A 14,792-nucleotide genomic window follows, 5' to 3' on the forward strand; every position below is an offset into this window, starting at 1 on the left:
AGCTTAAGACCAAGTCTTAAGACTGTGTAGGGCCCCATGGGTCTCAAATGCAGGTCTGGGGGAGTTCCTAGGAGTTGTCACATTGCAGTCCTTCACCTGGCAGCTCATAGGCAGCAACTGGGACTAGGATCCATGAAGCCCAACTGGGGCACAAACCCTGCCCCTACACTCTGATTGGGAGAGCTCCAAGGCTGCTGATTAGGCTGCAGCCCCTATTTAAGCCAGAGGAGGAAACAGGACATTGTCTGTGCAGCTAGGCTTTATCCTGCCATGGACTGATGCTCTGGTGTTTACCTGTTCCGGTGTCCTGCTCCTAGTCTCCTGACTTAATGGCTCTTGATCCCTCTCTTCTGGTTTGTCTCTTGACTCTGATCTCCTGGTGTTCCAACCTGGCCTGATTCCTGGGGTGCTCCTGGGCGCTTGGCCTCTGCCTGATGCTAATCTCAACCCTTAGGCCAGGCTACCCATGCCCTGGCTCTGACAGCCTCTGGCCCAGATCCTCAGTGGTACTTAGGCACTTAACGCTCATTGATTTCAATGGGAATTAGGTGACTTAATATCTTTGAGGATCTGGGCCTTTGAGCCTGGAGCTTGTCTGTACAGCTTCTAGTGTAACAGGGCCCCAACCTATTTGGGGCCTTTAGGGGGTACGGCTACACCGTAGGAGCCTCCCAGTCTGGCTAGGCAGGCTAGGAAGCTAGCAGGCTAAAAATAACAGTGAGGATGTTGTGGCTGTAGAGGGTACTTGAACTAGCTAGCTGAGTTCAGAGCCAGGGGTTCGGGTGGGCTTGAGAAGCCCAAGCTGTAGCAGTGTCACTACTATTTTTAGCACATTAGCGTGAGTCAGGCTACCACGAGTCTGTCTACCTGGGCTGGGAGGCTCACTCCCAGCTCCTGTGTAGCCATATCTCAGGTGTTAGTGCAACACAAACAATAGATCATGATAATAGCCTCAATGGCATTTTTGGCTGAAAGGCAGCAGGGCTGTTTTCTAAAATGACCATGCCCCTCCCGCTTGTGGAGCACTAATTACCTCACCTTTCAAAGCCATTTCATAGCAAATGTAGAAAATTGACTTAACCCTTATGTTGTCTCTCCATGTCTGTCACATAATGTATTTGCAAGATCTGTTGCCATAAATAATCTACGTAACTGTATACAGAATTTCCCCTGGAAACAAAGAAATTCGTTGTTGTGCAGCCTTTCTTCAGATGCTTAAATCTTCCCCAATTGTCCATACCTTCCCTGTGTCACAGGATTTCTCATATTCCGAGGTTGGTCTCCCCACAGAAGTTCCAATCTCATCTAGGAAGACTCAATCTAACACGGGGGAAATGAAAGAGAAAAATAATCTTTTATTGCACCGTCATTTCTACTGAGGGCTCTGACAAAGTGGCACCTTCTGTTGCACACCAGATATTGAATAGACAGCTCTGGGTGTGTGTGTGTGTGTATGTGTGTGTGTAATCACAAGTGGAACTAAATCCAAAGGAAAATTAAAACTATCAGGATGTCCCTGTCCACCTATTTAAAATAATGGGGACTATTAAAATGTGCCATGTTTTCAAAGGAAGATTCCCCTTCACATCTGCTTTTAAAAATATTTCTATCAGGAAGGCCTATATTTTGTATCCTTAGGGGAGAGGCGGAGAGGAGAGTGATATGACAAAAACCTCAAACCCTGTGATCCTATGTAATATGTTCACAGCGGAGTGTCATTGTACAAAACCTCACTCTTATGGTGATTCATAAAATGAATTAATTTTGATAAGAAAATAAATTCTCACTTTAAATTTAGGCCCTCCTATATCTTCTATAATCTCCTTGCTGCATGCACTAAAACTGTTGGAGGTTTACTGTTAACTCATGTTCCTTTTAGACACAGAGAGGTAATCTAGTGCTGGCACATTCTTCTGCTTGTTAAACCCAATTCAATAAGCTAGGATCGAGGATGAGCTTCGAGGAATCCACTGGCCATGCTACTGAGCTGGTCACTGTTCCTTGTGAGATTAAAAAGCTGCACTAAGGAAAACAGGTATAATTTAAAGATGATTTACAACTTTCATAGAAAAAGGGCTAATGACCTGGTTCAGCAAAGCTATTTAGGCACATAAATAGTTCCACATAAGTCAATCAAACTACTCAGGTACTTAAAGTTAAGCATGTGCTTAAGTGCTATATTGAATCAGGGCCTAAACACATAACCAAGACTAAACCCTTAACATGTAGTGTTTTTTATAGCATTCTCTACAACAGCACTGATCTCTGATTTGAGCAGACTAATCATCTCACTTTTCCCTTGGGCTTGCTCTGTCCACTATATTTGTTGTCTATTTGTTATACGTCGACTAAGCTCTTCAGGGCAGGGACTGTTTATGTGTTTGTATGATGCTTATCACAATGGGACTGGGATCTCCAGGTATTACCCCTATATAAAGACTGATACTTCTGAAAACTCTAGACTGAGGAATCTGGGCTGAACAAGGAATACAGGAACAGGCCCTGGTTTGTCAGAATCATGTTCCTAGGGGAATTATTGTTATGACGTTGCAGTCTATATGATTTTATAAAAATATGCTAATGAGTGAATATAATGTAACTGGAATATGCTTCATGCAAAAGGTCTCTTGTAAGGTATCATTACACATCTTATAATCTACTGAGTGTGTTCATCCTATTTGTATAAATGCACCACTCTTGTATCTAAAGCTAGAAATATGAAATATAACTGAGGGCCTATTGTAATTATGCAAAGTGTGGGCAATTAATGGTGGTTTGCAATCTTGATGGCTTCCATCAACCAGGACAATTGACTGTGGATGGCTCTGTTTGCAGGCAAGCCTTCCTGTGAGTCAGGCTGGGAGGAATGAAGGCTTGGCGTCTTACAGTGACATGTGATCATGTCACCTGAACTGGAATCCATCTTTAACCCGGTGCTTTTCCAGTGAGGAAGGGTGGGAACCCAGAGGGACAAAGGATTCCCACCTTATGCAAAAGATATATAAGTGGGTGGAACAGAACAAAGGAGGTGGCCATCATGAGGAATCTCCTAGTTACCACCTGAGTTGGAACAAGAGCAGTACCAGGGGAAAGGACTGTGCCCAGACTAGGAAGGCATCCAGTCTGAGAAAAGAAACTTATTGAAACATCTCTAAGGGTGAGATTTTACCTGTATTCAGTTGTATTAGGTTTAGATTTGCGTGTTTTATTTCATTTTACTTGGTAATTCACTTTGTTCTGCCTGTCATTACTTGGAACCACTTAAATCCTACTTTCTGTATTTAATAAAATCACTTTTTACTTATTAATTAACCCAGAGTATATATTAATACCGGGGGAGGGACGGCAAACAGCTGTGCATATCTCTCTATCAGTGTTATAGAGGGCGAACAATTTATGAGTTTATCCTGTATAAGCTTTATACAGGGTAAAACAGATTTATTTGGGTTTAGACCCCACTGGAAGTTGGGCATCTGAGTGTTAAAGACAAGAACACTTCTGTAAGCTGCTTTCAGCTAAGTCTGCAGCTTTGGGGTGAGTAATTCAGACCCTGGGTCGGTTTTGGAGCAGACGGGCGTGTCTGGCTCAGCAAGACAGGGTGCTGCGGTCCCGAGCTGGCAGGGAAAGCAGGGGCAGAAGTAGCCTTGACACATCAGGTGGCAGCTCCCAAGGGAGGTTCTGTGATCCAACCCATCACAGTTGTACTCTCAGCTTCTGCAAGCAGATGCTGCTGAAATCAAATGGATCCCAGCCCTGTAAGTTCAAAAGTTGGAATGGGGAATGCAGCACTATTCTCATCCTCCCCCCAGCTTCCTGGAATCGTGCTGTGGGAGTTACATGACAACTAGAATCTGCAAACTTCAGATGTTCTCCCATTGGAAGGAATAAGAGTTCAGACTCCCAAACCCGCAGATTGAATAACCTCTGCAGAAGAATGGGCTAACTATATGCAGTTTCTGTACCTCTTCTTCTGCTCCTGGTCTTTCGTACTCCCTCTAGCCCCCTGTCAGAACAGCTCCTACAGGAATCCATCAGCCACTGCACTCAGTGAATCTCAAAGGGGGATCATAATGCAGAGGGGAAATGTGAACAAGGTATGCTGATTAGGGGCTATATCCAAACAAATCAATGGCAAAGCTCCCAGTGACTTCAATGGGGCAAGATCAGTCATCAGTGGCCAGATTGTCTTGTTATGGCATAATGCAGCCATGGCTGGTCCCACCTCATTCTGCCTAACCTTTGCCAAGTTATCTAGACAAAGCATTTGTACCAAACAGTTACTTCCTTTTGAGCCCAATAAAATATCCTGGTCACAGTTATTCCTTTATTGGTGCTTCAGCTACAGCAATGACAGTGGGCTGCCTTACTAAACGAAATAAAGAGCCAGGTGAGAACAGTGAGCCAATGTGCAGTACATGCCATTCACTGACCCCTGCAGCTGATCTTGTTACAGCGTGGGCTATGAGAGAGAGAATGCCACAATGCTTCCCAGCTGAACCTCTTCATCATGCATGATGGACCGAGGTGCCTACGGACAGAGTCATTTTCATTATTTATTGTATATGTATAGTGGCAAGTGGTCCCAACTGGGAATTGGGACCCCAAGGTGGTGGGCACTCTGCACACATCTGACAAAAAGATGGCCCCTGCTCTAAAGAGTATTGGGACACCTTCCCAAGCCAAGTACGCTGACTTCCCAAATTCATTCTCCTGTCTATAGTTACGGGGGTAAACTTCACATTCAGTAAAATGCCTTTTATAGCATTTGAATTGTGAACATACCCTCCATTGCTAGAGTCCTTTCTGGTTAGCAGTCCTACTGCCTCCTGTCCTGTGCATCAGGGAAAAGTCCCTTTCCTCCCTGGTTACAGACGCTCAAGGAAAGTCACTACCAAGGGGAAGGCATTACAAGAGACTTACTCCTGCTGCATGTAGAAACACCACACCGATGTAGTAAAACTATTTTAACTCCTAGACATGCCTATGAAGGCTAAAAGGAGTAGGTTGGGAATGGGTCATCAGCCAAAGTGTGCAATCACCCATAGTAATGGCCTTGACTGAAAGCAATGCTATTAATGTAAGTTCATTCTGTTACAGAATATAAATAGATATGTGCATATGCTAACACAGCTAAAGCATTTAGCAACTTGGTGGAGGGAAAGTAGGGAGGGAGGAACATGAAATTTCTTCATTCTTTATGTTCTTAGAGTTCTCAAACCAATGGTTAGAAGTTTCAGTTGCAGTTACTTGGTTTTCCTAAACACCAGGATTAGGAATTATTTAAAAAGCCATTCATTTTAAACAAGAAGACTCCCACTGCAGCTGTGACACAAAGGAAAATATGCCTCTGAAAAGCTTATTGTGTAAATACTAGCAGTTCTGTCCAATGATTGCAATAAGAACATACTGTATTGTCCATAATTACATCCATATTAGGAGAAAAAAATTAGCTATGCTTTTCTGTTTCTTGCCAAAACTATTTCCTGAGGAATATTTATTTTGACTAATGCTAGGGTAAAAAATGTAACAAATCTGGCCTCATTTAAAGCTTCTGATTTTTCTTTTATGTTTGCTGGAAAGTAACAAAGCAAAACCAAAGAATGATATAAAGCCATTGCCAGGTTTTAGGGGGTGTTTTGAGTTCCTCCCCCTTGGCATAGACCAAGAATTCATAAACGCAGAAAGAGGTAAGCTTACAGTTTTAAGAGGTTTGCTCCCCCCCCCCCCCCCTTCTACTGCAGCACTGTTCTGTGGTTTGACAGAATGCCAGCATCCTATCTCCTCAATTACCAACTGCTGTTTAGCTCTGGGTATTTGGAAATATGTTCTTGTTGCTACAGCAATCTCAATATAAAAATCTGTTTTCTTATCCTCTCTCCATTTTTTGTTCTCTCTTTTTAATGTAGCCTAAAATAAAAAAACAAATTATTTTTACCTGAAAAGGAAACAAGTCATAACTAGACATCCTTATGACAGAGGCACATGTCTACTAACAAACTGTGGTGGCTGATTGCATCCCAAATTGCTGCAATGTCTTAAAATCTTTGTCATCAAGTTTCACTATGCATTAGAGTGAGAGGCTTACACTGAGCTATGAGTGTTTGTAAGAATCACCCTGTTGGCAGATTACGGTTCAGGCTTAGTTCTAGCAATCACCTTCACTGGACGCTTAGCTCTGCCTGAAGCTTTCCTTCCTGAAATATGATCTTGAAAAAAACAACAGCCCACAAACCCTTATTCTGTCAAATGTGAAATCAGGGATCTAAAATGTTTTTATTGGCTTTTACCAGTCATATGTCTGCATAATTGCAATAGGGTTTGTAATCTGGCCTGTAACTGCAGAGTGGTAGAATAGTTTGGGATTACAGTTTGGTAAAATGATGAGGGAGAATTAATCAAAATTTGGGAGTTGAGTTTGTACAAGAAACAGGCCCATTACATCACAGTACAGGAAGCAGGTGTTCAAATGCCCACACTTAGATGAGTTATTTTCTATTTTCTGATAATGAAGTCCACCCTCACTACAACATACCTCATTATATGTATCACTTCCTTCCCTTCATCTAAATGCAGTAGTGTCATGATTCTCTCCCTCTCTTTATCCCCCTCTGGCAAAGAATTTGAACAGCTCGTGGTTAGGGTGACATTCAGAAAAAGATGTAGGTTAGAGAAAAGTATTCAAACTGCTTTTTTTTAATAGTGTGATTTAACTGTTTCTTTGGGGGAAATGAAACTGACTTTCACTCAGGTCAGAGCATTCCAAGTAAGGAAGGGTCAACAAGTTGGGTTAAAATACAAACCACCTCCTTCCGCAATATTTGTCCCAATACCTATCAAGTATTTCAGAAGTCTTGAAAACATGTGTTTATGGGTGCCCCTCCTCACTCTCAGAAAGAAGATATTGAGCCATCGGATGCTTCATGGAATTATAAGGCTGGGAGGGACCTTGAGTGGTCAACAAATCCAGCCTCCTGTGCTGAGGCAGGGCCAAGTAAACCTAGACCATCCCTGACAGGTGTTTGTCCAATCTGTTCTGAAAAACCTCCAATGATGGGGATTCCATAACCTCCCTTGGAAGCCTATTCCAGAGCTTAACTACCGCTTCAGTCACATTCCTCCTCCCCCCCCCGCCCAATATCTAACCTAAATCTCCCTTAGACTCATAGACATTTATTGCACAAAAATCATTTTAATTTTGCTTTTTATATTCTCCCTGTGCACTCTTTTCCTCTTTTAAGTAAATGGCTTTAGTGCTACCAAAAGATGCTAATTTGATTGCACTAGAGACTAAAGCCCTCAATCTACTGGCAGAACAGGAACTGCAACAACAATAGTGCAAAAATACCTGCCAATGCATATCAACCCAACACTGTCTCATAGACTTTAAGGTCAGAAGGGACCATTGTGATCATCTAGTCTGACCTCCTGCACTTTGCAGGCTACAGAACCTCACCAACTCACTGCTGTAATACTCCCCTAACCTCTGGCTGAGTTATTGAGGTCCTCAAAGTCTGATTTAAAGGATTCAAGTTATAGAGAATCCACCATTTACACTAGTTTAAATCTGCAAGTGACTCATGCCCCATGCTGCAGACAAAGGTGAATCCCTCCTCCCAAGGGTCTCTGCCAATCTGACCCATGGTGAAATTCCTTTCCCAACCCCATGTATGGTGATCAGTTAGACTCTGAGCATGTTGGCAAGACCACCGGTCAGATACCTGGGAAAGAATTCTCTGTAGTAACTCAGAGCCCTCTCCATCTAGTGTCCCATCTCCAGCCTTTGGAGATATTTGCTGCTAGCAGTTGCAGATCGGCCAAATGCCACTGTAGGCTGTCCTCTCATACCATCCTCTCCATAAACTTACCAAGCTCAGTCTTGAAGCGGGTTAGATTTTTTTTTTTTTTTTTTTTTTTTTGCCCCTACTGCTGCAGATGAAGGCCATTACTTCTTGTTCTACCTTCAGTGGACATGGAGAGCAACTGACCACTGACTTTTCATAACAGTCCATGACATATTTGGAGACTGTCATCAGATCCCCCCCCCCAGTCTTCTTTTCTCAACACTAAACATTTAACCTTTTATCATTTTTGTTGTCCCACCTCTAGACTCTCTCCAACTTCTCCACATCTTTCCTAAAGTGTGGCACCAGAATCGGACATAGGACTTCAGCTGAGGCCTCAGCATTGTCAAGTAGAGCAGGAGAATTATCGCCCATGTCTTACATAACACACTCCTATTAATACATCCCAGAATGATATTAACCTTCTTTGCAACTGTATCAGATTGGTGACTCATATTCAATTGGTTACCCACTCTAACACCCAGATCCTTTTTAGCAATACTAACACATACCCAGTTTTTCCCCATTTTGTACTGCGAATTTGATTTTTCCTTCAAGTATAGTACTTTGCACCTGTCTTTACTGAATTCCATCTTGTTGATTTCAGTGCAGTTATCCAATTTGTCAAGGTCCTTTTGAATTCTAATCCTTTCCTCCAAAGTGCTTGCAACACCTCCCATTTTAGTGTGACTCATAAATTTTATAAGCATAATCTCCACTCCATTATTCAAGTCATTTAATGAAAATATGGAACAGTAGCAGACCCAGGACTAACTTCTATGGGACCCTACCAGATACATCTTCCCAGTTTGACAGTGAGCCACTGATAACTACTCTTTGAGTATGGTCTTTCAATCAGTTGTGCACCCATCTTATAGTAGATTCATTTAGACCGTATTTCTCTAGTCTGCTTGTGAGAATGTCATGTGGGACTATGTCAAAATCAAGCTATACACATGGACTGCTCTGGGGAATAAATTCTTGAGTGCCTTTTAATTCTGAAGTGGCAGAGGATCTGAACCCAGCATGGGATTACTAGATTCTGCTGTGCCTGCTCCCCTGGCCAGTGCAGAAGAAAAGACTAGTCGGCCTGCTGAAGATGCAGATTTCTCAGTATCCATGTGGAGCTCAAATATTGTCATTGCAAGGGGTAAGAGGCTGCTCACATCCTCAGATGAAAACAGAATGAACAGAGTGAACATCATTCTGCTGTGAAAGTGGAGGCTATGTGGGGGTCAAAGAGGGTTTCAGGGCCTGATGACAGAGTGGTGAGAGGAGAGGAGCTCTCAATGTTCTGGATAATTTGGATAAGCTTCAGGTAGATATAGAAACCTTGCCTGAATCAAACCAAGACTTAGCTCCCTGACATTGGCCCATCACTAACTGTTGGGTCTTAGACCTGCCTAGGGGAGAGAAGCTTTGTGTTCTGTTGGAGGTTGAGTTCTACTGGCTGTCAAGGTGTAATCTTCTATTTAATTTTATTTTTGCTCTTGTAATTTACAGCAGAGGCACATAAATCCAAATAAAGAAAGACATACATGTTAGAATGCACAAACTCTGATCGGAAGGATCTGTTATATTATTGTCTACAGTCATTCTCAGCCCAGGCAAAAGCCTCTAACGTGGATTCACTGCCTTCTTCCTCATGCTGTGTGGGCTTGGCCAGAATCTTACCACTCTTGGCCAACGTTCCTTGTTTGGCAAGGTTGTGACACTATTTTCCAAGTTTACACCACTCTATTGGTTTTACCACCTGTGAAGGAGCCTGGTCTGTTTGGAATGAAAATATTGTCTCTAGATTACACCAATTTTCAGAAAAGATTATTTACTTTAGGGACATGCAAACATAAACAATCCCCCCTCCCCCATAACAAATAAACACAAGCTCAACAGTACAGGATGATCCATAGCCTGACCAGTATTGATACTAACCTTATAGCAGCAACACTTAAAATCTCCAGAAGAATTAACTCTCCAAAGGATTGATCTTTTGATTAAAGCAGTGGACTGGAACTCAGGAGAACTGAGGTCAGTTTCTAGTTCTTCCACAGGCTTCTTGCGTGACCTTCAGCAAGTTGCTTACTGTGTCCTAATTCTCCATCTGTAAAATGGATATAATACTTCCCTACCTCACTGGGGTGTTGGAAGGATAAATGCATCAATATTGCAGTGTTTAGACACTATAGTGATGGGGGATGTATGAGTAGATAGACAGACCCTTCTTGCAACACCTCTTACTCCCATAACACAAATTAATACAGGATTTACAATTTTCTTTCAAGCTACTCCTCCCAAGATGAAATGAAACAATGTGTTAATTAACTTGTTGGACTGTTTTTTCCCTCTTAATTCACCTTTCTTGCCCGGATGAGTTCCCTCTTCCGTCTCAATTTTTTTCTTCAATATCTGTCTGCCACTACCACTTATTTCTCTCTATTTCCTTATTGTGTCTCTCTGCTTCTTATTCCCCTCTTGTCTTTTCTCCTTCCTAAATATAAATGCTAGGTGGGTGTCACTTTCTTTCTCAACCAACTTAGCATGAAGGAACCAAAGATCTTTCTTATTGTCTGGTGTCAGTTGGCTCCACATGCAACAAACAGAAATGATGTTGACATGCTTGGGTTCACTGTACTACAATAATAGCCAGTCTGCTGAAGCAACAGGGCAGTGATGTCATTCAGCCTGGCTGTACATATGTACTCTGAATATTCCAAATACCAGGCCTAAACTTGGGCCACACTGGCAGCAGCTTCTTTAGAAGTTCTGTATCTAAGAGTCAGAAAATATGTTTGGCCTTGAACGCTGCCAAACTAAAATGTGTTGGAAAAGCTCAATTAGAAGATTATAAAAGGTTGCTGGTATATTGCTCTCTTCTGGGTTCATCCCTTTGGTAGGTGTAACCCAATATGGGGACTTTTGGCCATGGTGTCCCATTTTATTTAATTTATTTACATATTTATTTATTATAAATGTCTTCATTTGATTGCCCATGATTTCTTAAGCAAGGATAAAAATGACCTCAAGCCACTTCAGCTGTTCTTTTCCTGCTTATCATATCTTACAAGAGATGCCAATATAGAAAAGCCTGCCCAGATGGAATTCCACCCTCTCAATAACTGTTCAAAGCCATTGCTGACACTTCAGCGCTGCTCCCAGGATGATGGTATGTGTGGAAAGTGGGGGATGGGGAGAAACCACATGTCTGCTCATCTATGTTCCAAGACTGAGTGGAATTTTGTAGAGAGCATGTAAACAATCATTTCATCGTTAATGAGCTGCCATGATGCTTGTCTCAAGAGCGTCATTCATCCTAGTTGCTTGCCAAATAAATAAATGCCAAATAAAATGCATGCAAGGATACTTTAAGTAGCATTTGATGGACTATCAGGGTTGAAAATGACCCCTTCTCCAACACACTTGAAGATCACAGAGAACATCATTGCTACATTCTGAGATCCCAAATTCCAAGGCAGCATGTTTCACTTTGTAGGGAATAAGGTGAGAGTCACTTAGAACACAGACAGAATCTGTTAGATTAGGTTGCCAATTGTATGTCAGAAAAGATTAATGGGAAAAATATTCCTACCTACTCCTATTAAGGAGCATCAGAGGAGTGTGCACTTCTTAGTCATCGTCTTCATCTCAATTTTTCTTTTTTACAAATTCTATTTCTTTCAGAGAATTCCGTCGCAGACATGTTCTTTTGCACCCTCTACAACTGCAGCTTTGCACTGGTCCCCAGATTTTTGTCTGATAAAGATTGGAGTGACAGAGGAAGGGCAATTCCTATATCTTGATGGCAAAGTGATACCCTTCCTACTTATATGATATGTGACCTGATGGCTGGTATTCAACACACCTAATCTGAATTATTTTAGTTTTCCATTTTCCAGTATTAATGTTGAGTGTTTTGGGTAGAGACTGGTCCAATCTCCCCCACCACCGATCCAAACATCTTCACATTTTAATAATTCAAACCCAAAATTTGCAAAGAAACTATTTCTTTTTATAGTAGCTTGAATAAAATCCCTGGATCCAAACACCTGTACATATCAGGGTGTTCAAAATCTGGACCCATCTCCATGTTCAGACTTTGGCCATCTCTCATTTTTAGTGCTGCCAAGTACAAGTGTGGAAGCTGTTTGACTCATGCTATAAATGTACTCCAAATTAACTTGTGTCCTTAAACCAGCAGTGGTTTCCTTACGCATTCTCTCTGTCTGCAGTATCTACAGATGCTTTGTGTGACCTTTTTTTGCCCTGTCTGTATCTGTGAATTTTATCAGCCTTCTGTTTATCATTTGGAACCCTGATACATTGGAAAATATCACAGGGGGCAACTCACATGGTATGTCTCCTGTGCCCCTGCTTGGCAAGACCAATTCTATGTAATCAGGAAAGACAACAGCAGGAACAGCTTTCACTTGGTTTCTCAGACACACAATGATTTCGTTGAACTTTCTGATCCGGCTGGAAAGAGAAAAAATACAAATGAGTATTTCTCCTACCCCCTGCATTAGGCTTTGGCAGGTAATGACCAAGAGCATAATTACATTCTCTAATTCTCAATGATGGCCTTTGGGGCTCACCAAGCCAATACCCAGAGAGCTCCAGATTTGTGCAGTGTCCATTAAGTTACAGAATAATCAGAGGTATTTTTGTTGTGGAGGCAGTGTGGTCCAATGGTAGGGTACTGGACTGGGAATTAGGAGAGTTGCATTCATTTTCCTGGCTCTGACTCTGACTCTGACCTGCTGTGTGACCTTGGACAAGTCACTTAGCATCTCTGTGCCTTTGTTTCTGATGCTACCTTTGGTCTGGCTTGGCTACTTAGATTACAAACACTTTGGGACTGGGAGTATTTCCTACTACATGTCTGTATAGTGCCTAGCACAATGGGGCCCTGACAGTGGAGGCGACATCTACGTACTCCTGTAATACAACTAATAAAACAGTGATTGCGTTACATTTTGAAGAGTAGGTTATTGAAGTGATATTTACATAAACAAAGAAACCAGCGATTGTTCAGTCCCCACTTTTGCTGCTCAGGTCTGGCTGTTGAGGCCTGTGATATCTGTGGCTATAGGTCACCACGTTTTGCTGCCCATCCTCTGACCAGACACATTTCTGGCTGTCTCTAGGGAGATAACCAGGCTGGAAAATAAAGCTGTGCTGAGGAGTGCTTTTGGCTACTAATTTGACTCCTCTTGGATTGAGATGTCAGCATGGTTTGCTCATTTGCAGTAAGTCAGGTTGACCTTATCCCTCACAACCTCAGTAGTAGTGGAAGCAGCTGCTCTGAGGGTTAGGGGAAAGAAAATGCATCATGGGAATGGGAGGAACCCCACTTCTCAACAGCTGTAAACCCTCGGAGTGAGGTGAGGGAGAACAGGAGCCTCTAGTCTCACTCAAAAGCGGCAACTCCATTCAGAAATGAGAAGGAGGTTAGGCTCTTTGGAAAGAGAAGGGAAGCTACAGTATAAAGAGAAAGGAGGCACTTTGAGGGGAAATGAAGGAGGAACGTGGAAGTAAAAGAGGAAAACCAAGAGTTTCAGGCAAAAAGAAATGGCATCTTCAGGAAGGAGAGAAGCGAAGACTCCAAAGGGATGTGGAATACTGAGAAAGAGATGAAGTGAGGTCTGAGCAGAGAAATTACTAAATGCAGGGAAGCACAAAGGGGGCATAGTGATGAATGAGGATATCAGGAGCAAAGAGAGGGGAGAAAGAAATAACAGTTATGGGAGTGATTGAAGGGAACTTAGCATCGGAGAGAGCAAGTGGGATGGAATATCATGGTTACGTGGGAATGAGTTCTGTGTGTTACTGAGCGCGCCCATTGTGTGTTGTGTGCATTTACTTGATTGTGAATATTTAATAACTTGCTTTTATAAAGCACCAGCTTCCAATACTTGGTATTATTTGTTTTAGAGTTATATATGCAGTAAATAGAGAGTAACCCTTTCCTGCTCCTTGCCTGATTTATTTATGATTTATTTGATAGCTTTTAAAAACTCTTGGCATTGAATGTGAAAGCACAGCTGTCCATGCCAGTGCACCAGGCTGAAGAGGCAGTAGGCAGTGTTTTCATAGCTCTATTTGTAAGTACAGAGCTGATTTCCAAAGCAGCTGTGTCCATGAGAACCACCAGAGCCTTTACAAATGATGCAAACATAAAGAAAGGCTAGCTCAAATATTAGAAAGGAGACAGACCACTTTAAAAAAAATGCAGGCACACTGGTCAAAAATCTATGCAGGTAGAGCTAACATTGTACCATCTAAGCAGTCATGACCTAGCTATAATAACCAAGAAACACTAGATTAAATCTTCAACAAGCGTTAAATGGACCTATGCCATCTGACCCAGCTAATTCTCCGGTCTATTGTGTGTAGCATTTCATGCTAACATTCCCCACTCCCACTCCCGGAAGTAGTTCTTCCTAGAATAGCATGTGAGTGTGGTAACATCCCTATGTTTTCTTTGGGCACTGCTTGACAGTAGGTATTTTCCAATTCAGTTCTAAAAATGCCAAATGCTCCTATACTGCTTCTAACAGTGTCTGAGTGTATTGTGTCAAAAGATAGTGAATACAGAGATTTACAACTTGCCCATTCTGCTGGTAACCATTTATTATAATGGCACATCAGTACTAAATTACAATGGAATTTCTGTAGAAGTACATAGGACATTCACATTAATATCAAATGAATTCATTATGATCAATATTGTTATGAATACTAAACGATTTCATAAGGCTAAGATACTCTTCTTAATGATATGTTTAATTAATGCTGTTATAATGGAAGTCTCATGAGATTGTATATGACAGCCACATGGATATCAAATAAATTAATAATGATTAGTGCAATGACAGTGAATACAAAATAATTCATAGTGATCAAGCACCTGAAGAGTTATCAGCAATAAATTGCAAGTCATTATTACTTTGTTGG

The 14,792-nt window shown here is 41.9% G+C and overlaps 1 long non-coding RNA gene across 1 annotated transcript; it reads right to left on the reverse strand.

Moving 5' to 3' along the window:
* Positions 1–316: 316 nt before the first annotated feature.
* Positions 317–12,314, reverse strand: LOC135978179 (uncharacterized). Its single transcript, XR_010595597.1, has 3 exons — positions 12,187–12,314; positions 9,774–9,942; positions 317–1,320 (listed from the first exon to the last, which is right to left on the reverse strand). It is a non-coding gene; the product is annotated as an uncharacterized LOC135978179 (long non-coding RNA).
* Between the last annotated feature and the right edge of the window lie 2,478 nt (positions 12,315–14,792).

This window comes from Chrysemys picta, chromosome 1 (genome assembly GCF_011386835.1).
Source record: "Chrysemys picta bellii isolate R12L10 chromosome 1, ASM1138683v2, whole genome shotgun sequence".
Classification (NCBI taxonomy): domain Eukaryota; kingdom Metazoa; phylum Chordata; order Testudines; family Emydidae; genus Chrysemys; species Chrysemys picta.